This window comes from Aulonocara sp. 'chitande type north' Nkhata Bay, linkage group LG20 (genome assembly GCF_057382095.1).
Source record: "Aulonocara sp. 'chitande type north' Nkhata Bay isolate Kocher_YH1m ecotype deep benthic linkage group LG20, A_spYH_male_GT1.1, whole genome shotgun sequence".
Taxonomy (NCBI): Eukaryota; Metazoa; Chordata; class Actinopteri; order Cichliformes; family Cichlidae; genus Aulonocara; species Aulonocara sp. 'chitande type north' Nkhata Bay.
In genome coordinates, this window is record NC_141363.1 from 17,399,480 (window position 1) to 17,426,670 (window position 27,191).

The 27,191-nt window shown below is 42.2% G+C and overlaps 1 pseudogene; it reads left to right on the forward strand.

Annotated features, from left to right (window-relative positions):
- The first annotated feature begins 22,337 nt into the window (after positions 1–22,337).
- On the forward strand, positions 22,338–23,640 carry LOC147305387 (uncharacterized; annotated as a pseudogene).
- Positions 23,641–27,191: the final 3,551 nt, after the last annotated feature.

Consider the following 27,191-nt stretch of genomic DNA (forward strand, 5'->3'; position numbering starts at 1 on the left):
TTTTATTGAGGTTACATGAATATGCATAGGTTCATGTGTGTGTGTGTGTGTGTGTGTGTGTGTGTGTGTGTGTGTGTGTGTGTGTGTGTGAGGTCAAGATGTGACCCTGTGAAGACCCTCCCCAAAGCTGGTGCCAGGAGTCCAGCGGGTCCATCTGAACAAAAGGCTCTTATACTTAAAGAGATATATACGTGTGTTTGCTATGCCATATATCAGCAAGAGAAGATACGACCTCTCCTAGGAGGTGTGTGATCTATGCCAGAACACTCTGTAGAGGAGTGGACGCACCCCCCTCTTCATGCTACACAAAGTTGTTACAGACCTCCTAGGATGAGACATTCTTTCAATCTACAAATGATTATATACTTCTAAGCATATATGAGTAAATATTTCTAAGCATAAATGGCAATCAACAATACAAAACCTAACAGTCCCAGATATAAACCTAGTGGGAGTATCGCCCCACAGAGGGACAAAAGGACCCCCTGATGATCCTCTAATCGCCTGAGCCAAGGTGTGAAACTGGGTGTGGGTCCCAATCAGCCAGAGTTTCGGGTGTGTTCATTGTGAAACCTGGCCCCACCTTATCATGCAAATTCCTGAGATCAGATGGCCCAGGATGTGAGTGGGCGTTAAGGCGTCTGGGAAGGGATCTCAAAACTGGATTATAAATGGCAGAGAGTTGGTGTCGTAAACCACCGCCTCTGTTGAAAGATGGTCGCTCACAGTGGACATAGATGGCTTCTTTCACTCCTCTTTCAAACCATCTGTCCTCTCTGTCCAAAATGTGAACATTGGCATCCTCGAAAGAGTGTCCTTTATCCTTAAGATGCAGATGGACTGCTGAGTCTTGTCCTGTGGAGGTGGCTCTTCTGTGTTGTGCCATGCGCTTGTGAAGTGGCTGTTTGGTCTCTCCAATGTAGAGGTCTGGGCATTCCTCGCTGCACTGTACAACATACACCACATTGTTAAGTCTGTGTTTTGGCGTTTTGTCTTTCGGGTGAACCAGTTTTTGCCTGAGCGTGTTGCTGGGTCTGAAATGCACCGGGATGTCATGCTTGGAGAAAACTCTCCTGAGTTTTTCTGATACACCGGCTACATAGGGGACGACAATGTTGTTGCGTCTGTCTTTCTTATCCTCCCTCGCTGGTGTCTGATCTTCTTTTCTGTGCCTCTTTGCTGACTTTAAGAATGCCCATTTAGGATAGCCGCACGTTTTGAGTGCTTCCTTTACATGTGTGTGTTCCTTCTTTTTTCCTTCAGGCTTAGAGGGAACATGTTCTGCCCGGTGGTGTAGGGTCCTAATTACTCCAAGTTTGTGTTCCAGAGGGTGATGGGAGTCGAACAGGAGGTACTGGTCCGTGTGTGTGGGCTTCCGGTAAACTTCGATGTTGAGGTTGCCATTCTCTTCAATGTGCACAGCGCAGTCCAGGAAAGGCAAACAGTTGTCCTTTGTGTCTTCCCTGGTGAACTTGATGTTTTTATCCACAGCGTTAATGTGCGCAGTGAAGGATTCCACTTCTTGTGTCTTGATTTTGACCCAGGTGTCGTCTACATATCTGTACCAGTGGCTGGGTACTCTTCCTTTGAAAGAGCCAAGAGCCTTCCTTTCCACTTCCTCCATGTAAAGGTTGGCTACAATAGGTGACACGGGGGAGCCCATGGCACAGCCATGTTTTTGTCTGTAAAAGCCTTCGTTGTACTTGAAATATGTAGTGGTGAGGCAGAGGTCTAACAGCGTGCAAATCTGATCGGGTGTGAAGTTGGTCCTGTCCTCCAAGGAGCTGTCTTCTTGTAGTCATTTTCTGACAGTCTCCACGGCCTCCGTGGTGGGTACGCAAGTGAAGAGGGAGACTACATGAAAGGACACCATGGTTTCATCTGGATCCAGGGTAAGTTTCTGGACCTTGTCGGTGAAGTCGGTGGAGTTCTTGATGTGGTGTGGGGTGTTCCCCACGAGAGGAGCAAGGATGGTAGCAAGGTGTTTAGCAATGTTATAAGTGGCTGAGTTTATGCTACTGACTACGGGTCTGAGTGGGACAGCTTCCTTGTGGATTTTAGGAAGTCCGTAAATGCAGGGTATGGCATCCCCTGGGTAAAGGCGGTGATATGTAAGGCGGTCAATAATTTTGTCCTTTTCAAAGTCTTGAAGGCAAGCTATAACTTTCTTTTTGTAGCTGCTTGTGGGGTCTCGCTTTAAGGCTTCGTAGGTATTGTTGTCACTGAGGAGAGTAGTGATCTTTGTATTGTAATCTGTAGTGTTTAGGACCACGGTGCATCTTCCCTTATCAGCTGGTAAAACAGTGATGTTGTGGTCTTTGCTCAAGGAAGCGGCGGCCTTCTTTTCCTGTATTGTGAGGTTGGATGGAGGGACTTTGGCACTGGAGAGCGTGGCTGAGATTTTCATCCTGATTTGCTCTGCTTCTGTCTGTGATAATTTATTAATCCGTATGGCAGATTCTGTGGCTGTGATGAGGTCCACTATGGGCAACTGTGGAGAAATGGCAAAATTGAGTCCTTTGGCTAATACTCTCTTTTCAGGTTCGGTGAGAATCCTGTCTGAAAAGTTCTTAATCCATTTCTCCTGACTGACTTCAGGTGTGCTTTCTTCTCTGGGTTGTGTAGGTTCAGGATGAGGAGTGTGTGTTTTTGAAAGCAAGGTGTGAAATTTCCTGCGTTGTCTTTCTTTTCCTTTAGAGTGTTGGGCCCGCTGAGCCTTGTCCACAAACTTGAAAACCTCTTCTAAGATTGGAGAGGGTAGAAGGGTTTCCAGTTCCTGCAGGGTCTGGCTGATCTTGATCTGGAGGGCATCTATAGTGAAATGGACCTGTCTTATCCTTTCACTTAAAAGGTGATTTTGTGCTCTCTGTAGAATCAAGCCTTCTCTGTATCCCCTGACAGTGGATCCAAGGCGCAGGCTCTTAGGAACAACTCTGCTTTGTCTACATCTTAGGTTGAAACGGAGATGGTTCCTATAATCCGCTAGTTTCCTTGATTCCCTTTCATACTCCCGCACCAGTTGAAGGGTGTTCCTCCCAAAATGTACGGCAATATGTCTGTGAAGGTTCTCAGTCATCCAGGTCATCGTAGTCAAAGGAGCTTGCAAAGAAAAGCATCTGGACTTCTTTAAGTTACTTGAAGACGTTTCACCTCTCATCCGAGAAGCTTCTTCAGTTCTAAGGTCAAATGGTGGAGAGTCCCAGATATAAACCTAGTGGGAGTATCCCCCCACAGAGGGACAAAAGGACCCCCTGATGATCCTCTAATTGCCTGAGCCAAGGTGTGAAACTGGGTGTGGGTCCCAATCAGCCAGAGTTTCGGGTGAGTTCATTGTGAAACCTGGCCCCACCTTATCATGCGAATTCCTGAGATCAGATGGCCCAGGATCTTTCGAGGATGCCAATGTTCACATTTTGGACAGAGAGGACAGATGGTTTGAAAGAGGAGTGAAAGAAGCCATCTATATCCACTGTGAGTGACCGTCTTCGAACAGAGGCGGTGGTTTACGACACCAACTCTCTGCCATCTATAATCCAGTTTTGAGATCCCTTCCCAGACGCCTTAACGCCCACTCACATCCTGGGCCATCTGATCTCAGGAATTCGCATGATAAGGTGGGGCCAGGTTTCACAATGAACTCACCCGAAACTCTGGCTGATTGGGACCCAACCCAGTTTCACACCTTGGCTCAGGCTATTAGAGGATCATCAGGGGTCCTTTTGTCCCTCTGTGGGGGGATACTCCCACTAGGTTTATATCTGGGACTCTCCAACATTTGACCTTAGAACTGAAGAAGCTTCTCGGATGAGAGGTGAAACGTCTTCAAGTAACTTAAAGAAGTCCAGATGCTTTTCTTTGCAAGCTCCTTTGACTACGATGACCTGGATGACTGAGAACCTTCACAGACATACGAGTGCTAAACAAGAAGAGTTCCCAGATGGTACAGTGGACACATGTGCGACTCCTGTGATTAAAGCATCTTTCTTTCAGCTGAACGAGTGAACCGTCAGCTCATTCAAACACACGTTAAAGTCCGTTTGGCTCAACACCACCGAACAGAGGCAGCAATATAACATAGCTAACATTAACAGTGCAGTGAATCCTGTTTGTGCCATCATATTCAGGACTGCAAACCGAGCAGCATCACTGACTTTCAGCTTGTTGTGTTTGTGGATATATGACTGACTTTAATTATCCATAAAATCATCACATTCTCTGTAAGATTAAGGTCGACTATTGGACGGCGTATATTTTGAAGTAAAGGCTTAAAAACCAAGTTAGTACAAACATCACTAATGTCACATAACTTTGCCGACATGTGGCCAACAGTAATGTTTTATTGTTCCTCATTATTAAACATTTGCACATAAATAACTGACATAATATTCAGTACTTACTTTTCACATTTTACTCTTAGGCCGCTTCGCTTCTGCTGTCTGCGGCAAAATTATCCACACCGACTGCCGCGCTATGAATTGTGGGATATGTTGGGCCACGAAGTCTACACCGCCACAGCCTTAAAATTCAGGGGAATAAAGGACACATTTGAGGGCCGCATTTCAAGCAGCCTTTGAATTGGGACAGCATTCGGCGCTAAAATGTGGCCTTTAAGGCTGCAGACCCTGAATTGGGATACAGCCATAGTGAGTGAGAAAGGTGACTGGAAAGGAAAAACTCAATGCATCATGGGAATCCCCGGCAGCATAACATAACTAAGGGAGGATTCAGGGTCACCTGGTCCAGCCCTAACTATATGCTTTAGCAAAAAGGAAAGTTTTAAGCCTAATCTTGAAAGTAGAGATAGTGTCTGTGTCCCGAATCCAAACTGGAAGCTGGTTCCACAGAAGAGGGGCCTGAAAACTGAAGGCTCTGCCTCCCATTCTACTTTTAAAATACTCTAGGAACAACAAGTAGGCCTGCAGTGCGAGCGCGAAGTGCTCTAATAGGGTGATATGGTACTACAAGGTCATTAAGATAAGATGGGGCCTGATTATTTAAGACCTTGTATGTGAGGTGCAGGATTTTGAGTTCAATTCTGGATTTAACAGGAAGCCAATGAAGGGAAGCCAAAACAGGAGAAATCTGCTCTCTCTTTCTAGTCCCTGTCAGGACTCTTGCTGCAGCATTTTGGATTAGCTGAAGGCTTTTCAGCGAGTTTTTAGGACATCCTGATAATAATGAATTGCAGTAGTCCAGCCTGGAAGTAATAAATGCATGAACTAGTTTTTCAGCATCACCCTGAGACAGGATATTTCTAACTTTAGAGATGTTGCGCAAATGGAAGAAAGCAGTCTTACATATTTGTTTAATATGTGCATTGAAGGACACCATGCACAGGTTACCATCCCTCAGAACAGCATAACCTGTTGTCACATGCTCAGTTCAGGGGATTAATTTAAATGAACTTAAATCTTTGAACAATAGTGTAAATCATTTAGGGTGAGTGTGGGTTTTTTCCAGTTTCCACCCGTGGGCAGAGTCGCGGAATTCGTGTGTTTCTCCTCAACTGCTGGCAATTGAGCTGTCAGTATAAGACCAGCGCTCACCACCAACTCTTCAGCTTAACTACCATTAGTGGTGGTTATCACTGGCCATACTCACCATCGGTCGGTACGAGACAGCTCCGCGCAAAATGCTCTCTTTTTCACTGACCTGCCTGCCCTCGTGTCACAGCACCCACGTAAGACCCCACCTAGAAACAGCGCTTCCACACCCAGACCTCTTCCCCCTTTCGTGCCTAAAAACCTCCACCAACACCTTGCTGTATTACATGTTCAGAGGCCCCGTGCACATCCCCTTTGCCACTGAATTCCCTACTCTAGTTGTTCTAGTGTTTAATGCTATTCATAGTCATTTTAGTACTCTTTATTTTATTAGAGCTCCAGCTACTCATCAGCTTATCAGCTGTGACTGATGTTATTGTGTCCAGTGATCTATTATAAAAATCATGTGGATATTGTTTGAGTGACTTTGATCTATCTCCCAAGACCCATGGTATCTAAGGTAGTGTAGGACTACCCTTTTTTATTTTACCACTTTTCTGTTTCTCAAAACATCTTGTCTATCCTTTTACTTCCCTTCCCTTTGTGCAATAAAGCGTGTTTGTCAGTAGGAATGGAATTGAGAACCGGTTCTTGTAGAGAACTTGTTCCCTGTAGTCCAGTTCCTTGGAATTGTTAGTCAGCCTGCCTATTGATTCTGCTTATCAATTCTGCTTGCACTTGCACTACAGTCAGCTGATTTCAGTTCATTTGCTGGATGAGGAAAATAGTGGTGCAGTCTATAGTCCAACATGTGGATATGGACATTTTATTTATATTTTATTGCAAAAAGGAAGAGCTTGATGTTATGTGTGAACACAATGATGGTATTGTGTTCATACCTAAATGCTCATACGTATGCCTTCATGGACAGGGATTTGTCTTGGTGTGTAAGACTTTAGCCTATATGTTTATACTGTTAAATGGTAATTATGAGACATTATAGTCACATTATGAGCATTTCACAGCAGAGTAATGCAACAAATTAGCACATTTTACAACATATTGCATCCAGTCAATTTGCACGAAACGAATGTCTTTGATATGCGGCTTAGTGGTGATGCATTGCAGAGCCAATGAGAACCCAGTGAGAATCAATAAGGAATCGAATTGATGAGTTAAATGGATAATGGAATCAGAATCACTAAATTCATATCAATTCCCATCATTACGTGTCAGACATCTCACCAGTGCTGAAGAGAAAACAATATATAATGAAATGCTAGATGATGATGTTTATCTTATAATGAACAGAGATACACAGTCAGATTGTAAGGATCAAGTGGTAAAAATAACAGTGTAGGAATGTAGAAACGAGTATGTTTAAAAATCAATTACACAGTAAATATGACACGAGTCAGCAACAACGCCCTCGGGGGAACCCAGAAAATATGTTCCTGGCTGCATGTCAGTAAATCTGCACTCCCTACAAATGAATTACTAATTTTATGTACAGCAGTGAGAAGGGGGGAAAACAGCCCACCCAGTGTGTGGTAGTATATATACTGCTTATGCACACAAGCAAAAAACCCCAAGGGAGAGTATTACTAATTGATGGAGTAGAGTAAAGGATTTTTTTTCCTGCTGAGTGAGAGTAGGGAGGAGCAGAGCACAGACCCAGTGTTAACTCTGATCTTTGGGGATGTCAGCAGGTTGGTGAGCCAAAGGAAAACACTGCAGCAGCCGGCGCTTTGAACCATCCTCAAAGATTGACCTGAGGATGCTAAGAGACTTGGGGGAGAAGAGAGATTGATAAGGATAAGACCAGGAATAACTGTCTAGAGACAGAAAATGGGATGATCTAGAACCAGAACCTGTTACTGGATCATAATTAAAACTGAGATAAAGAAAGAGAACAATGGTTAAAAAAAAAAAAAAAGCTACATCTTATATTGTCTTTAAGGAATGATAATTATGATAATGATAATTTTGGCTAGCAAGAAACAGGTTTGAAACTAAATGTACTTGTGTAAAAAACTGAACAACTGAGTTTAGACTGACTTTTAGTAAAACAAAATACAAACCAACACCACACTACTCAAATAGCTATATACTTAATTAAACAGATGACTTATATATAAGAATTAAAACCTAGCACTGTTTTAATTAAGGGGGAAATTGGCAATGTGACGTCTAGTATTATGGCAACTGCAGTTATGGGGTGTTTTGAGCCAAAAATAACTATATTTGGATGATAGTGTAGTAAAGTAGATTTTGGGGTAGGATTTTATGCGATGTGCTCGAATGCAGCAGCACTAACATCCACGCCTTCCCAGCTGATAATTAGTGGGCTTATAAGCAACAGCTGCACTTCACTACCACACAGAGGCATTTGGCAGTCCTTTCCCATCCAAGGTGGCTGAGAGCATTAGGCAGCTAAGCACTGCAGATCTCCTCAGGAAAGCTGCTCATTTTAGTATTGCCCGTTAGATAGTGGTAAGTGGGACCCTTGTGTAGCACTGGTGGTGCAATACTAGTAGTGGGCATGTAAGACCTGTTAGTGCTACTTCTAGCCTTCTTTGTATGTAAGTGGACCACATCAGTCCAGCTCTGAGGTCTTTACACTGGCTGCCTGTCCGTCAGAGGATAGACTTTAAAGTTCTGATGCTGGCCTATAAAGCTCTGAATGGTTTAGGACCAAAATACATTAATGACCTCCTGACCCAGTATGAACCATCCAGATCCCTCAGGTCATCTGGATCCGGTCTTTTATCAGTTCCCAGAGTCAGAACCAGACACGAAGAAGCTGCATTCAGCTTTTATGCTCCTTATATCTGGAACAAACTCCCAGAAAGCCTCAGATCAGCTGAAACACTCAGTTTATTTAAATCCAGGTTGAAGACTCACCTGTTCTCAGCTGCATTTGAATAAAGCACCAAATCCACACTTTAAGCTTAAATTTCAAAACTTACATTTAACTACTGATTTTATCTACTGTTCTGATTTTATCTGTTTTGATTTTATATACTGTTGTTTGTTTGTTTGTTTGTTAATTAGTTAGTTAGTTTATTTGCTTGTTTTAATCAATTTTAAATCATGCTTTTTATTTGTTCTTGTTTCTAATGTCTCTGTAAAGCACTTTGAATCGCCTTGTTGTTGAATTGTGCTATACAAATAAACTTGCCTTGCCTTGCCTAGTATAGGCAGTATAGTTACCTTTAGCAACAATACCAGAACAGAAGGGAAATATGGGCCAGATCAGATAGGTTCTAGATTCGTAGGAGCCAAGGGTGTCTGACAACAGAGGACTTGTACACAGTAGGTGTACAAAACAAAATTGCATTTATTAGCAATTATTAAAGTTTACCAGGTTGTGCAAATTAACAAAAGTGAGGGAGGTTCAGACCAGCCAATGATTGGTTGCTCAGTGGATCTAACAAGAACACTCTGAAGGACAAAGTCTTGCCTCCACACCATTTGTATATTACACATACATACATACATACATACATATTAATGAAACTTATGTTTACATGCTTTTTATCAGTATTTATCATATCTGGAATGGTAGTGCTGTGCAGGGCGGCTGCTGTGTTCGCTTCGGATTACTCCTCACCCCCCACCCAATCCTGTGGCTTGTCATGTCTTTCACAATGTTGTGCTGTGGACATTTATGTGCTTTTTGTGCAGAGGAGTTTTTTTGTTTCCTGTTCTCATGCTGTCCTAACATGGAAGCACAGCATGAGTAGAGGTCTCTTTTTTTCCTCTTGCACACAGCAAAATCTCCAGTGTTAAATTAACACTAGAGAGTGTCTATATGGGTCCACACTTTTGAGTGTTAAATTAACACTTTTGACAGTGTCATATGTTTAAAAGTAACCTAGTCAGTTTTGAAGATTAACAATGGCTAACACTGAGCAGTGCTGATTTTCTAACACTGGAATATTTCTAACATTTTGAGTTATTTTCCAGTGTTAGAAAATCAGCACTGCTCAGTGTTAGCCATTGTTAATCTTCAAAACTGACTAGGTTATTTTTAAACATATGACACTGTCAGAAGTGTTAATTTAACACTCAACAGTGTTGTATTTAACACTCAGAAGTGTGGACCCATATAGACACTCTCTAGTGTTAATTTAACACTGGAGATTTTGCTGTGCACTTTCCCGTTGTAGTGTACATTTCAGTGTTTTTCTGTAACCCTACCGATCTCCGACCTGTATCCCCATGTAATGTCTGTGTTGTGTGTGTAAGGTCGGGGGGGGGGGTCCCATTTCACTGCAGGGCAACCTACATGTGGCGAATAAAGCTTTGATTGATTGATTGATATTAGATTTAATTGTATTTTTTTATCAATATTTATTCCCATTGTGAAATGAGTATTTAAATCAAAAGAGTATTAATATTTATGCTTTTAATCCCATTTTTAACACTGGGTTACACTTGTGTTTGTCTTCATGTGGCATATAGTAGGGTGGACCTTGATGACTGTTTCCCGCTTTTGTTACAAGATTGTGCCATACTGCTGCTGTCTTGTGCTGTCTTGTTTTATCCCGTTCTGTCTTGTTTGATTTTATTCTCTCTTGTTGTGGCCTGTTGTCATCTTACAAACGTTTATGGACTGGCCTCGACTGACTCCTGGTTTTATGGTCTTTTACTCTGAATTGTTTTATACATTTTAATCATGCTTTTATAAAGAACTGTAGCTTGGGGTGTTTTTGTTTTATTTATCTTTTACTAATTTGTTTAATGTTTTATACTTTGCTGTTTTGTTGCTTTAGTGGAGGTGCGGCCGCTTGTTGAGGGGCTAGGCACGTGAGGTGGAATCCCCTCCCCGATGCATGAGTGTACACACTGGGCATAGGTAGATTGCACCATTTAGAGTTGGTGCACCTCTCTATATAGGTGTAACTTCATATGGAGTATGAAATATTTCTGTTGTTAACTAACTCTCCAAGTGAAGATAAAGAAAAATACTTCCCAAACTGTCAAATTATTACTTTAAATAGTAGCACATGCAAAACGCGTGGAAATTATTATTACTGTTTTATGTTTATTGATTGGGTTACAAAAACAATCAAGAATCTCAAGTCTCATATAATTCAAACCACATCCTCTTATACCCTAAAATATTGTAATGCTGCACAGTGTGTACTATCACCACCAGTGTTGGGACTAACACGTTATTATTGTGGTAACGAGCACAGTAACTAGTTATTATGCCAAAATCAGGAACGCATTACTCGTTACTGGGATTTAGATAGGCTCGTTATTCGTTACTTCTCGTGGTGGCTATCGCGGAGCTTCCACAGATTCAGTAACATTAGCAAGTGGTGGAGGCCAGCAGGTGGATGAGAGAAAGGGGAGGCAAGAGGAGAGACCCGAAGCGGCCGCCGGTCCGAGTGTCAGGTGAACTGAACTTCAGGTAAGAAGTTATGACCTGCAGTCTATCTGGGTCAGATTTGAACCAAGTTTAGTTGGAGTTTATTTTCGTTGTGCTGACTTTTTCGTACTGCGTGCTAGCTAGCATGACGGGGTTTCTATACAGCTGGGTGGGTGCTATGTTACTGATGTTGAACTTTATTTTGTTCATACGGTTAATTATTAGAGTTGCCAACCGTTCCCTAAAAAACGAAATCGTCTCATATTCAGAGGAATTATTACGCGTTTCGTATTTAGGTGAAAAGGAACAGTTTGTCCCGGACTTCAGCTACAATGAAAAAGACACAAAGCTGGAGTTATTCTGTGTTTACGCTGCACAGCTGCATCTTCTCCTTTCATTCTCTCCCCCTCCCTCTCCTGTTGCTACTTTAATCATGAAACTGATCAATGATCAGCTGATCGGCTTTTCCCTCTTGTTTATCCTTTGCGCCAGAAAGAGGAAACCACCGGATGTCGCGTTAAACAACAGCAGCACGTTTGATCAGCTGTTGTTAGAATTTATTTAATATTACTTTCTAGTATCAGCTGATGTTGGCTGGAGCCACAGCTGTAAAGCTGCTGGTCATGATATTGGTTTGGTTATCTGGTGAGAGGGAAATATGAAGATGAAACCACGAGATGTCCTTACTGAATCATCAGAGCTGAACAGGTGATGGAGAAACAGGCTTACCTTTTAGGTGACATGAATGAGTTGAAGGGAAGTTATGAACTGTTTCTGAGAGACAAATAACACCAGGATCCTTTTCTAAGTAGCTGACAGCTGGTAACTGTGCAGGGGCGGATCTAGCAAAGTGTTGCCAGGGGGCCAGATAGGGCATTAACAGGGAAAGGGGGGCACAAAGAAATACTTTCAGAATCAGAATCAGAATACTTTATTGATCCCTGGGGGATCTTATTCTCATTCTTATTCTCATTTCAAATGTCTAGCTTTTAATAAATAATTATCTGAGTCTTACAACAAACGACTGTCACAACAGTGTTTGTTTTCATTCAAAGGCTTTATGATTTTTGCTATAATGGTGGGCCAAAATGCCCAGGCTGATTTTTTGTCCCAGTCCAGCCCTGTATGCAGCTCATCTGCAGTCTGGTGTTACCTACATCTTCCTATTCGGAAGGCAGAATTTCTGAGTTCTGAGTACAATCAAAAGCACCACGATTGCAGTTTTTGTGTTGGATGTAAAAAAGCGCACATGACGCTGTAACGTAGGCTAGAATCATGGCGGCGGTCAACGACGGTCCAGGCGTGGGATTTCTCTCGTGGAAATATGCACATTATTTTTTCCTTTGGTAGGTGTGCCACCTACCAAAGGCACTTGTGGCAAGTAAGCAAACTAGAAGACTGGCACATTAACAAGAGAAGTCTGAGTAAAACCAAAGTTACTTTCCCTAGTAACTAGTTACTTTGAAAGTAACGAGTAACTTGAAGTAACTGAGTTACTTTTGATGGAAGTAACTAGTAATGTAACTAAGTTACTAATTTAAAGTAACTTACCCAACACTGATCACCACATGTGTATGAGCAATATTGGTGTTTAGTAAAATAAATTCTAAATATCATTAGTACCATCACTGCTTTAATAACCGTGGACCATTAATCCTCCATGAAACTATAAGATACAAAATGACACACCCACAGAAACCTCTCTCTTTAACTATCTCTCTCTCTCTCTCTCTCTCTCTCTCTCTCTCTCACACACACACACACACACACACACACACACACACACTCACACTCACTTAGTGTTTTTGCATTTTCACCAGCTCTGCATTTCCCCTCTAGTCTTCATCTGGGTCACTGGGTTGGCTTGGCAAGGCAGCAGTATTGGGTCCACCTTAATGAAGAGCATTGATCCTTGTTGGGTTATGAGCAGGCTTTAGTGGCTGTGTTGAGATGTTAATAAGCCTGGCCTTATTCTGGGGGAGCTTTAATTAGCCTGTTGGAAATGTGCTTACAGGCCGCACTGTCACTCTGTTGTGGCACACATTCCTTAGTGTGCACACACACTCACAGAAGAGGTCGCACACAATCTGTGCAAGGACAGCTAAACAGATTTGCTTGCACACGTATAGCAGAGTACAGTCAGTCATTTCATGGACCACTGAGATGGTGATCAAAAACAACATTCTCCATTTATTCAATTAATAGTTTCATTAGCAAATCAGGCACTGTGAATTTAGTTACTCGTGCCGCCCCCACACACACTCTAATCTTCAGCTACTGTATTTTATGTACTCTCTGTTCCTTTGTCTGCTTCTTTAGCTTTAAATGGGGAAATGACACAGATGCCCATGTTTGCTTTTGAGGTTAACTGTGCAGCTCATACACAGTTGGTGGTAGAGGTCCAAGAAGGATAATATTAAGGCTAGCAAAGGTTTAAGAAATCTTTAACAGCTTAATGAGCTTATCAGATTGACTGAGGTCTTTCTGTTAAACTAACAGTAACAGGGATTTTATTGCTGAAGCCAGTCCTTTGAAAAATAAAATAATATTCCAAAACACTCGGTCAAATTTTACAGCCTTAAGCATTAATTTGAGATGTTGACTGAAATACAATAGATTGCAGTGCTTGTAAAGCCACTCCAATCACAACTACTCTGCTACATGCTGTCGATTTTATAAATTCCACTTGTGAGCTACTTTTGTGGCTACAGCCAGGGAATCTCGCTCCATCATTTTTCGATCTAGACAATAATGCACAGAAAGGTTTTATAGACATTTATACTCTAAATAAAATTTTAATGACTTTGGTAATCTTTAAGTCTTTAAATCTAGCACCACCAACAGTATATTATTTTGTATTTCAACACCTGTTAGATGAACCATTATAAAATGTGGTTCTGGCATTCATAATATTATTGAACAAACCATGCTGTTATAGGCAAGTTGGTCGAGCACGCCTAAATTTCATCATAGAGTATGAAAGATGGAGAATGAGACAATAGAGAAATTATGTTGTATTCATTATAATTTGAAACAAAAAAACGAGTCTATAAATTCACTAGGAACCTGAGATCCTAGATTAACAAAGATGAGGGCCTTCTGTACAACAGCAAATCTTTTTAAGGTTAGTGAAGTGGTCCTTAAAGGCCATTTATAAAAATACTCACTCGTACAATGGCTTCATTTTTCAGATCCAGCAGCTATGCCCATCTTTTATATACCATCTATAATTCTGAGCGTTGTGGTAACTAGCTTAGTTAATCTTGTCCTTATTACTAAAAAGATGTTTCTCGAACAGATCACACTGTTGTGTGAAACTGTTGGCTACTTTACTGTAAGACAGAATAAATTAATATGTGGATAAATTATTAACTAACAAGAGCATAGAAGGAAGAAAGATGTTTAAAAGTCTGCATTCTCAAGTTGAACTATGTAAAATTAGCTGGTCCAGACCACGTTTAACTTGGAGACATGGAAAACGTTGTGAATATTCATGTTCTTGATTCCTGATGATCAGTGATTAGTTTAAACTTTGAAATTATGTTCTGAGCTAACCAGCCAAAAGCCTCCGCTCTTCCAATACTAACTTAATGGCTAGCTACTACTGATCATCAATGCCATCATCAGCGTGCACTTACAAAAAAAAAATATTTACTGAGAATGGGGCCTGTGGCAAAGATCTGTTAAACTTGTCGAAGACAACCTGGGCTACAAATTTCTACTAAAACCAGTGCTTGGGAGACATGAGACTGGTTAATGGTGAGACAACTTTACCTTTATAACTGTCTCCTGTGCAAGGGAAAGAGACAGTCTGCCACAGCCTTTACTTTAATCGATTTCCTTGCACCTGCCCTCTCCCACAATGATTCACAAAAAAGACACAGAATCTGTGTGAAACTCACATTTTCTATCTTTTTACACTGATACGGTTGTGCTCCTCAAGAGATGATTAGGATGTCTTCAAGATACACAAACACAACATGATTAATGAAATCCCATAAAAAGTCATTGACCACGGTCTGATATATTGCAGGGACAGCAGACAAAACAAATATCATAACAAGATACTCACAATCCTCTACATGTGTCCATATGTCCGCTTGCCTAATCCTGACCAGATGATAACTGTTGCGGAGGTCCAGTGAACATTGTGGTACAATCAAGTAGTTTGAATGCCAGGAGTTGACTGTGATTTTAGCTGGAACCATGAGGCTGGGCAGTAAGGCTGCTCAATTAATTGAATTTTAATCACTTTCAACGATCATTAAAAATGACTGAGCCGATTATTAGCCCCTCCCTCGTGCTTTATTCTCGCGCTGCTCCGTGTGGCAAATCGAGCGCACCTCTCTGCATTTCGAACACGCATCACAACAATTAAGAGGACCCAAGGGAAGCTCGGAAAGCTAAGCAGAAGTTATTTGGAGAGCAGAGTGATTGCCGTTGGTTGAAAAGAGAGATAAAAAAAAACTTCAGTGGTGTGAAAACATTGTGGGTTAGCGGAGTCAGACATGGATCAAGTAGACATAGTGTGTAAACTTTGCTACGGTGTCATAGCTGCACCACAAAGCAACACTGCAAAGTTCACTAAACATAGATGTTTACATTTTTCATTTATTTTTTATATTGCAAACATTTGCACTGTTATCAGTATTTGCACACTATTTTATATTATTTTTTAAAGTCATTATTCAATACATTGTTATTGTTAACCCTTTAAATCCATGTAGAACCGGAACCCCATAAGCTAGCGCAGGAGTTGTACTTACATCTTATGCCATCAGCTTGTCCTAGGTCACGGTTTCCTTCCACATAAAGCTTTGCAAAAATTGAATAAAAAGCGCTTGCAGGAACAACAACATAATATTCCAGAACCACGCTTTGCCGATCTGATCAGCTGTTTGTAACACTTCCCACATTGAAAAAGACCTCAACGCGAACTATCGCATGTCCGCCATTTCCTGTCCGGAACCAGAAGTGACGTCATTTTTGCGGAAAATGTAGTTTTTTACTTGTAGGCCTTAAAAGCCTATTCGAGTTCTAAGCATTCCAGAAACTATTCAGAAAAGTATAGAGTCAAACATGACATGTTTTTATAAGTCATGTTTGACTCTATACTTTTCTGAATAGTTTCTGGAATGCTTAGAACTCGAATTGCACTGCTGGAAATAGTTTATTTTGATGCACATGCTGTTTTCTTTGCAAATTTGCATCATAGGATTGTTTTTTGTTTTTCCTGCAGTATATAAAAATTGCTGTATCTCCAAAATAAAACTATGAAGACACTCAAAATAAATTTCCTGTGGTGGGAAACTATTTTTTGCAACTTTTTTGTATTTAAAGTTTTGAGGGATAAGCCTCTTAAATTTCCCCAAGTAGAAATATATGTAAAAAAAACAAAAATTTTCAATTTTTTTGTAGTTTATTGCACTTTTTTGCAATTAATGTAATTACTATGGACTTAATGCATACATATTATTAAAATATGGGCTATAACAGTTGTATTGATGTATAGCAACTTGAAATGCTCCCAAAAATATAAGCTCTGGCGGACTTGGTTCTATGGTAGGTCTTAAAGGGTTAAATAAATATCGTCAAATAATCGAGATCTCAATTTCAGTGAAAATAATCGTGATTATCATTTTTGCCATAATCGAGCAGCCCTACTGGGTAGGGAAGAGTTATCAGAAAACTTGCCCACCAGTATCACCACTGTCTAGGCATGGGAATCGAAAACTGCTTCTTGTTGAGAACCGGTTCCCACTGTTTCAATTCCTTCGAATTGTTTGCCATTTTTGCAAATGATTCCCCTATCGATTCCAGTCACCTCGAATGACGTCACCACATTCGTGTCATTTACCCAGCAGGAAACATGGCGCCTAAGCGGCATAAACACTCAAAAGTTTGGTTATACTTTATGAGAAAGGATGATAAAAGAGCAACTTGCGATACTTGCAAAGTAGATATTTCATCAAAGGGAGGACACACTACAAATATGCAAAAGCATTTGTTCACAAAACATACAACCTCCATCCATCCATTCATCAATCTTCTTCCGCTTTATCCGGGGCCGGGTTGCGGGGGCAGCAGCCTAAGCAAAGAAGCCCAGGCCTCCCTCTCCTCAGCCACCTCCTCTAGCTTATCCGGGGGAACACCAAGGCGTTCCCAGGCCAGCCGAGAGATATAATCTCTCCAGCGTGTCCTGGGTCTGCCCCGGGGCCTCCTCCTGGTGGGACATGCCCGGAACACCTCGCCCAGCAGGTGCCCAGGAGGCATCCTTGTCAGATGCCTGAACCACCTCAGCTGGCTCCTTTCGATGTGGAGGAGCAGCGTCTCTACTCTGAGCCCCTCCCGGATGGCTGAACCACTCACCCTATCTCTAAGGGAGAGGCCAGCCACCCTTCGGAGGAAGCTCATTTCTGCCGCTTGTATCCGCGATCTCGTTCTTTCGGTCACTACCCACAGCTCATGGCCACAGGTGAGGATAGGGACATAGATCGACTGGTAAATTGAGAGCTTCACTTTTGCACTCAGCTCTCTCTTCACCACGACGGACCGGTGTAGCGTCCGCATCACTGCAGCCGCAGCACTAATCCGTCTGTCAATCTCCGGCTCCCTTCTCCCATCACTCGCGAACAAGAACCCGAGATGCTTAAACTCCTTCACTTGGGGCAGGAACTCATCCCTGACCCGGAGTGGGCACTCCACCCTTTTCCTGCTGAGAACCATGGCCTCAGATTTGGAGGTGCTGATCCTCATTCTGCTTCACACTCAGCTGCAAACCGTTCCAGTGCGAGCTGGAGGCCATCACCCGATAAAGCCAACAGAACCACATCATCCGCGAAAAGCAGAGATGAGATTCTGAGGCCACCGAAGAGAAAGCCCTCCACCACTTGGCTGCGCCTAGAAATCCTGTCCATAAAAATTATGAACAGAATCGGTGACAAAGGGCAGCCCTGGCGGAGCCAATCACCCACCCGTAACGAGTCTGATCGAATGGCCCGTAGCCATACTCCCGTAGCATCTCCCACGGGACACCCCGAGGGACATGGTCGAATGCCTTCTCCAAGTCCACAAAACACATGTAGTCTGGTTGGGCAAACTCCCATGTGCCCTCAAGTATCTTTGAGAGGATAAAGAGCTGGTCCAGTGTTCCGTGACCAGGACGAAAACCGCATTGTTCCTCCTGTATCTGAGGATCAACTAGCGGATGAACTCTCCTTTCCAGCACCCTGGGAGGCTGAGGAGTGTAATCCCCCTGTAGTTGGAACACACCTTCCGGTCCCCCTTCTTAAAGATGGTGACCACCACCCCAGTCTGCCAGTCCAGGGGTACTGCCCCTGATCTCCACGCAACATTGTAGAGGCGTGTCAACCAGGACAGCCCTACAATGTCCAGAGCCTTCAGGAACATGGGGCGGGCCTCATCCACACCAGGGGCTCTGCCACCAAGGAGTTGTTTAACTGCCTCAGTGACCTCGCCCCCGGAAATTGGTGGGTCCTCAAGTCCTCGAAACCAAACCACTGTACCAGGCACAGACAAGGACAGCTGTAGCAGAGGAGATTGATGAGATCATGGAGGAGTATGGTATTAAAGACAAGGTTGTGGCAGCCACTGTTGATAATGTGGCCAACATGGATATAGCTGTCAAAAAGCTACAAATTCTCAAGTTTCAATGCTTTGTGTAGTGAACACCAAATGTGCTACCACATTCTGGTAAATTTTATTATTTTTAAGAAGAAGAAAGTGTGTACATTATTGTACTTTATTGAGCCCCGTGGGGAAATTGCTCTCTGCATTTAACCCATTCACTCAGTGAAGCAGTGGGCAGCCATTGGGCGCCCAGGGAGCAGTGTGTAGGGACGGTACCTTGCTCAGGGGTACCTCAGGGTAGCTGTTAAGGGGAATCGAACCCCCAACCTTCCGATCATGGGGCAACCACTCTACCTACTGAGCTATCCCTGCCCTTAAAAACATATGTCAGCAATTAAGACAATTATTATTTTACATTCATTACGTGTAGTCCATAACAATTGAGGAGAGTAAAAGTGAGAAATAATAAGCGGAACTGTTGACACTGTAGTCGTTCGCCCGCGGTTGCCTAGAGTGGACCAACTTCCTGTCCTCTCAGATGCAATTCGGGAAAAGACACGAGTGCTCCTGTGATTCTTTCTCTGAGACTCTACCTTTATTTTTACAGGTCAGTATCGTCTTAAAAATACAGTGTATGAGGGTTTTGTGCCTTGTTCTACTTCGGTGTTTACTGAGAGTTATGTTGACACCGCCGATGTAACCTTAAGTGGGGTTTAGTTGAAAAGTACTGAAGCGCGGCACCGCAGCGGTGGTAAAGCCGAGCCGCGCAGCCCCAGGTCTCGCGAGAGTTACCGCGAGTTATCGCGAGAGTTACCGCGAGAGTTCGCCAGCCCGCGGGATGTATTTAAACTTGGTAAACTCCATTTAACAATCAAATATGTGTGTGTGGTGCTCCAATTTAACTGTAAAGGCCCTGACATCAGATTATTCGAGATTAAAATACCTTATATATACTTTAAGTGTCAAGTGATGTGGAAATGTTAAGAATAAGCTAAGAATGAATGTACATTTATGTTGTTACATTGCAAAGTAATACATTCAGGTGTGTTTTGTCTAATCTAGTAAGATTTATGCACTTATATCAGATTTGTGGATAAGCTATTTTGAGTTTGCCCTATATGTGAGAAAGAGCAATAAGACGTTTAAGGCATTATATGCTATCTGCACTGCTGATGTAAATGAGTGAAGGAATAGTGTGATTAACAGTGTAAACTGGAGAAATGTAATGACCATAGATGCATATATTTGCCAAATGCCTTTTATTTACCTTTTACAGTTATTGAGCATATCTGACAAGAGAAAGCACTGGATGTAATAATCCTTTCTGTCATCGTTGTATTTTTACTCAGTTGTATATAGTATTTGTATTTGTATTCTATTTTTATCTTATTGTATATTTATTTTATTTTATTCTACTGTATATAGTATTTTATTTTATTCTATTCTGTACAGTTGTGTACTGTATTTATTCTTATTGTATTCTAATTTTTGCCTCATAACTTTTGCACTGTCCACTTCCTGCTGTGACAAAACAAATTTCCCACGTGTGGGACTAATAAAGGTTATCTTATCTTATCTTATCTTATCTTATGTAAATTATATTTGTTGATCTGAAATAAGAGATGCAATTCGGGAAAAGACACGAGTGCTCCTGTGATTCTTTCTCTGACACTCTACCTTTATTTTTACAGATTTGTATTCTTTTTGTTATTGTGGTCTTCACATCTGGGACTCGTAACATTTGCACACACCTAAGCTAAAGCAACACTACACTGTACAAGCAGACAGTTATAAATAGTTAAGGATAGTCATGATGTCACGTTTTCCTCCCTTTTAAAAAATTTAAGGACACTGATATCCTGAGATTCCTAGAGGAGGCCAACATCTTCGACCCCCAATTTAAATCCAAAGTGGATAAGGATGAAGTCTGGGACAGGATCAGGGAAGCAGCAATTGCAGCAGACACAGAGGCAGGCGAAGATGAGGTATTTCAATATGACAGTGTCTTTCATTGTGAGAGTGAGACCTTTCATCTGTGAATTTGTGGTACTTAGTTTGATTTGTTTGTTTGTCAGCGCCCTGACCCACTGGTGTCAAGACAACCATCTCACCCTCAACGTCGCAAAGACAAAGGAGTTGATAGTGGACTTCCGGAGGTGCAGAGAAGTACACACCCCCATCACCATCAACGGCGCTGCTGTGGAGAGAGTGAGCAGCTTCCGGTTCCTTGGAGTACATCTGGCTGAGGATCTTACGTGGTCAGTACACACAAACAAAACAGTGAAGAAGGCGCAGCAGCGCCTCTTCTTTCTCAGGAGACTGAAAAGATTCGGCATGAGCCCCCGCATCCTCAGGACCTTCTATCACTGTGCCATTGAGAGCATCCTCACTGGATGCATCACCACCTGGTATGGCAACAGCACCGCCTACAACTGCAAAGCTCTCCAGCGAGTAGTGCGGTGCTCTGAACGGATAATTGGAGGTGAGCTTCCCTCCCTCCAAGACATCTACAGGAAGCGCTGCCTGAGGAAAGCGGGGAGGATCATCAAGGACTCCAGTCACCCCAGCCATAAACTGTTCAGACTGCTTCCATCAGGAAGGAGGTTCTGCAGCATCCGGTCCCGTACCAGCAGACTGAGAGACAGCTTTTTCCATCAGGCCATCAGACTGCTGAACACGTCATAGACACCTCAGCTTCACTACTGGAACTTCAACATTATGCACTCCACACTGTATATAAATGCCACTTGTTTTGCACATATTCAACTCTGTATATTTTATATATTTTATTATTATTATTATTATTATTATTTTTTTTTTTACTATTTAATTTGTAAAAATGTGTATACACACACACACACACACACACACACACACACACACACACACGTAGGAAAATATTTAGTATACACATCCAGAAATGCATACACTATTATATATTGTACATATATTTATTAGTTTCAGGTTGGCCATTCTTGTATTTTGCTCGTTTGTGTTGTTGTATTTGCACATCTCTGTTGCTTGTGGGGCTCACACACAAGAATTTCACTCGCATGTGCTGTGCCAGTGTGCCTGCACATGTGATGTGACAATAAAAGTGATTTGATTTGATTTGTTTGTCACTACTCACACTAAGAGCTTTCATCGGGAACTCAGTGTGGATCTAGCATACAACAGTAGAGGCCAACTTCAAGCCAATAGCACAAATCATGGTCAAGTGCAGGATCTACCAAGGAAATGCTCTGTCCCCACTCCTGTTTTGCATGGGCCTGAACCCCCTTAGCGAGATCATTGGCAAGACTAGCTACGGATACCAACTACTGGTGCAGTCATCAGCCACCTCCTCTACATGGATGACATCAAGCTGTATGCCCAGAGTGAATGGGAAATCAATTCCCTGATCCACACCACAAGTATATACAGCAACGACATCAGAAAGTCATTCTGACTAGAGAAGTGTAGTCAGATGGTAACAAAGAGAGAGAAGGTAGTCAGAACCAGTATCACTCTACCAGAAGGCAACATTGCAGGTACCACAAGTACCTGGGAATCCCACAGGCAAATGGGAACCACAAAAAGGCAGATAGGAAAGCTGCAACTACCAAGTACCTGCAAAGGGTCAGGCGAGTCCCGATGAGTCAGCTGAATGGTAAGATCAAGATCCGGGCTAACAACACGTACCCTGCCCATGATCAGGTACCCTGCTAGTGAGTGACAGAACCACAGTCCAGGATGAGACAGCAAACATCAACGAGTACTTCAGGAAGATGGCCACGATCAACGACATGCTCAGTGAATACCTTAGTGAAAACCTCAGGCAGCAGAAACCTAAGAAATACGAGCAAAAGGAGGAACCATCATGGAAGGACAGCCCTGTGCACGATATGTACCACCAGCAGATAGATGAAGTGGCTGACATCCAGAAATCCTACCAGTGGCTGGAAAACCCTAGACTAAAAGATAGCACATAGGCACTAATCATGGCAGCATAGAACAAACTCTGAGCACAAAATCCATAGAGGCAGGGGTTTACCACACCAGGCAAGACCCCAGGTGCAGGCTGTGTAAAGATGCCCCTGAGACAGTCCAGCACATAACAGCAGGGTACAAGGTGCTAGCAGGCAGGGCATACATGGAATGCCATAACCAAGTACCAGGCATAGTATACAGAAACATAGGTGCTGAGTATGACCTGGAAGTCCCGAGGTCAAAATGGGAGACGCCTCCTAGGGTGGTCAAGAATGACAATGCTAAAATCCTGTGGAATGTCCAGATGCAGATGGACAAACTGGTGATCACTAACCAACTAAACATAGTAGTGGTGGAAAAGCAGAGGAAGATGGCAGCCGTGATAGGTGTAGCAATACCGAATGACAGCAACATCAGGAAGAAGGAACACGAGAAACTGGAGAATTACCAAGGGCTCAAAGAAGACCTCGAGAAGATATGGAGAGTGAAGGTAACAGTGATCCCAGTGGTAATTGGAGCACTCGGTGCAGTGACCACCAAGCTAGACGAGTAGCTTCAGCAGATCCCAGGAACAACATCCAAGATACCTCTGTCCAGAAGAGCGCGATCCTAGGAACACCAAAGATATTGCACAGGACCCTCAAGCTCCCAGGCCTCTTTTAGAGGACTCGAGCTTGAAGTATAAAGACTACCCAAATGGCTGACAGAGGATTTTTATGCTGCTATAATAAGGGGTTCTTTTTGTAGTTTACCTGCAATGAGTACGAGAGCATTACTGTCCAAAAAGCTGGTCTTAGGAGTTAACAGTTGAAAACAGCAAGAAACGCCAGAGGAGCAACAACAACCCAAACAAACACTGTGGACCCACAAATTGGATTTAGAATTTTTAGCATATATCTAATTCACATAGACAAGTACAGTGTGGCCAAGGCATGGCCATTCTCTTCTCCAACGACTTTCCTCTGAAGATCAGCAATAGAAATCAGTATTAGGTCAGAGTAAGTTAATTAGATGAGTATTCTATTGTATTGAGATCTGGTGACTGCGGAGGCCACACTATATGATTCACATCATTTTCACCTAGATCAGAGTAGTCAGTGAACCCTTATGTACTTTGGATCAGAGCATTGTCATTATTGAGGTAACCAGTTCCCAAGAAATAGAACTAGTAGAAATGTTTCCATGTGATCTCTCTGAACAATTTTGTATTGATTTGCTGTGACGATATAAGGGTTCAATTGTTTCAACAGCCATATTGTTATGGGTCATGTTTAAAACCATTAGAACATGTCTCTTCTGCCCTCAGCTGAATGTCCGGCTTATGCAGAGAGCTAAACATTAAATGGCTTCAGTAAACACTCAGGAGACCATGTGGCATTCTTCAGAGTTTTACTGATCCTTATTTTTCTTTTTGTAAAACTGTAATAACAGAAACAGAATACAGTGTATTCACTCTCCATACAAATACACAAAGATTACATTAAATATTGTTGACTTATGTAAACAGTCACTACACAATCTCAATATCAACACTACACCCGCGTAGCATTTCAAGAGATACAGCTAACACCACATGCTGGTATGTTTCATGCTAGCAGGCTAAACAAAGGGCTAACAGCTAGCTTGTGCTAGTAATGTAACAAACTCGCTAAACACCAGTGTTGGGACTAACGCGTTATTAAGTAACGCGTTACAGTAACTACGTTATTATTGTGGTAACGAGCACGGTAACTAGTTATTATTCCAAAATCAGGAACGCGTTACTCGTTACTGGGATTTAGATAGGCTCGTTACTCGTTACTTCGTGTGGTGGCATCGCGGAGCTTCCAGAGATTCAGTAACATTAGCAAGTGGTGGAGGCCAGCAGGTGGAGGAGGGAAAGGGGACGCAGAAGGAAAAGAGACCCGAGGCGGCCGCCGGTCCAAGTGTGAACTGAACTTCAGGTAAGAAGTTATGACCTGCAGTCCATCCGGGTCAGATATGAACCAAGTTTAGCTGGAGTTTATTTTCGTTATTCTGACTTTTTTCGTACTGCGTGCTAGCTAGCATGACGGAGTTTCTATACAGCTGGGTGGAAGCTATGATGTTAATGATCTTGAACTATATTTTGTTCATAAGTTATTAGAATTGCCAACCGTCCCGTCTGGTATTCAGAGAAAATATTACGCGTTTCTTATTGAGGTGAAAAGGAACAGTTTGTCCCGTAATTCAGCTACAATGAAAAAGGCACAAAGCTGGAGTTATTCTGTGTCTTTGCTGCACAGCTGCCTCTTCTTCTCTCATCCTCTCACCCTCCCTCTCCTGTTTCTACTTCAATCATGAAACTGATCAATGATCAGCTGATCGGCTCTCTTGTTTGTTTATCGCCCACTCTGCGCCAGAAAGAGGAAACCAGCGGATGTCGCGCTAAACAACAGCAGCACGTTTGATCAGCTGTTGTTAGAATTTATTTAATATTAATTTCTAGTATCAGCTGATGTTTGCTGGAGCCACAGCTGTAAAAAAGCTGCTGGTCATGATATCGTTTGGATATGTGGTGAGAGGGAAACATGAAGATGAAACCAGGAGATGTCCGTACTGAATCATCAGAGCTGTGATGGAGACACAGGTTTACCTTTTAGGTGACACGAATGAGTTGAAGGGAAGTTATGAACTGTTTCTGAGAGACAAATAACACCAGGATCCTTTTTTAGGTAGCTGACAGCTGGTAACTGTGCAGGGGCGGAAGGAAAGGAAATACTTTTCTTTCTTATTCTCATTTAAAATGTCTCACTTTTAAAAAATAATTATCTGAATCTTACAACAAACGATTGATAGATTGATGCATATATACCATCAGAACAGTGAACATCACTGTCACAACAGCGTTTAATGTGAGGCTTTATGATATTTGCTATAATGGTGGGCCGGTCGCTAGTCAAAATGCCCGGGCCAATTTTTTGTCCCAGTCCAGCCCTGTATGCAGCTCATCTGCAGTCTGGTGTTACCTACATCTTCCTATTCAGAAGGCAGAATTTCAGAGTTCTGAGTACAATCGAAAGCACCACGACTGCGGTTTTTGTGTTGGATGTAAAAGGCGCACATGACGCTGTGACGTAGGCTAGAATCATGGCAGCAGTAAATGACAGTCCAGGCGTGGGATTTCTCTCGTGGAAATATGCACATTATCTTTTCCTTTCTATTGGTAGGTGGCACAGTGCACTTGTGGCAAGTAAGCAAGCTAGAAGACTGGCAAAGTTATGGAAGCAACACATTAACAAGAGAATTCTGAGTAAAACCAAAGTTACTTTCCCTAGTAACTAGTTACTTTGAAAGTAACGAGTAACTTGAAGTAACTGAGTTACTTTTGATAGAAGTAACTAGTAATGTAACTAAGTTACAAATTGAAAGTAACTTACCCAACACTGTTAAACACACAAGAAACACATTACTTTGCTGAACAAGGTACTAATAAGTGAGAACAATCAACCGTTTTGCCACACTTACAGATTATGCCATTTCAAGAGCGCCAGATGCAAGAATTTGCAGAGACACAGCGCTCGACCTTCCCTGTCGAGCGCTGGGAGAAAAACATTGCTTGAGCTACCTGGCGCTACCCTGTCAACCCACTAGATGGCAGGTTTTGCCCAGACAAGATCAGGAATAAACATATTTTCTGACACGTTGCAACAGTTAATTACAGAACGAATGATTATGACCTGCCATGTAACAAACTTATAAAAAACATACCTTAGAAATAACCCGAGGGACAGAATATTGTCAGTCAATTCCATGTTGATTGGTTTTGAATCTACAGGGTGGGCCATTTATATCGATACACCATAATAAAATGGGAATGGTTGGTGATATTAAAGTCCTGTTTGTGGCACATTAGTATATATGAGGGGGAAAACTCCTCAAGATGGGTGGTGACCAGAGATGGGCAGCAACGCGTTACACATTACTGTAATCTGATTACTTTTTTCAAGTAACGAGTAAAGTAAGGGATTACTATTGCAAAAACGGTAATTAGATTACCGTTACTTTCCCGTAGGAACGCTGCGTTACTGCGTTACTAAAACCGTGATTTTCTTGCGAGAATGTCTCATGACAGTGACGTAAGCGAGTGCGACGTTCGTGACAACAGCTGTGTGCAGATCAACAGTGGATCATATATCGAGTACGGGAGAGAGTATGAGCATGCAGCGTTTAAAGCGTGGGAGTACTGACCTTACTTTAAGTTTGATTCCATAAAAAGTGACAAAAACATTAGTGTCCATTGTGCGTGGGACGAAAACTTCTTTTTACAGCGAAAAAAAGCCCCTAAACTTCCAAGCAAGCACCGAGTACGCTATGACGTAATGGGAAATTCACAGAGAAACTCGCGGATTCTTCCACTGACCGCTGCGGCACACCTGCACCAGGGTAAACCTCTGCCTACCCTGCTCCTGCTTTACAGGTGAAAATAGAGCAAAAGGACTGCTAGTCTTTGACTTTATTTATTTTCTGCTGTGTTTTACTTGCATCTATTTGAAAGACTGAGTGTAAACACACACACAAAAAAAAATATTTTATGTGCTGGAATGTGCAGAAAATAGGTTTAAATATTAAACAAATTTCTTCCAGTCAGAGAATGTTGCATATAATTAAATTTTTGCTTGATGCATAAAGTTAAAAGATTAAAACTAATATAACAAGTTTTAAAAAGGGACTTTTCCATTTGATTACATTTTGTATGATGGATTATGCAGAAAAAGTAGAATTGGGCTGAAAGATATTTCTTTATCACC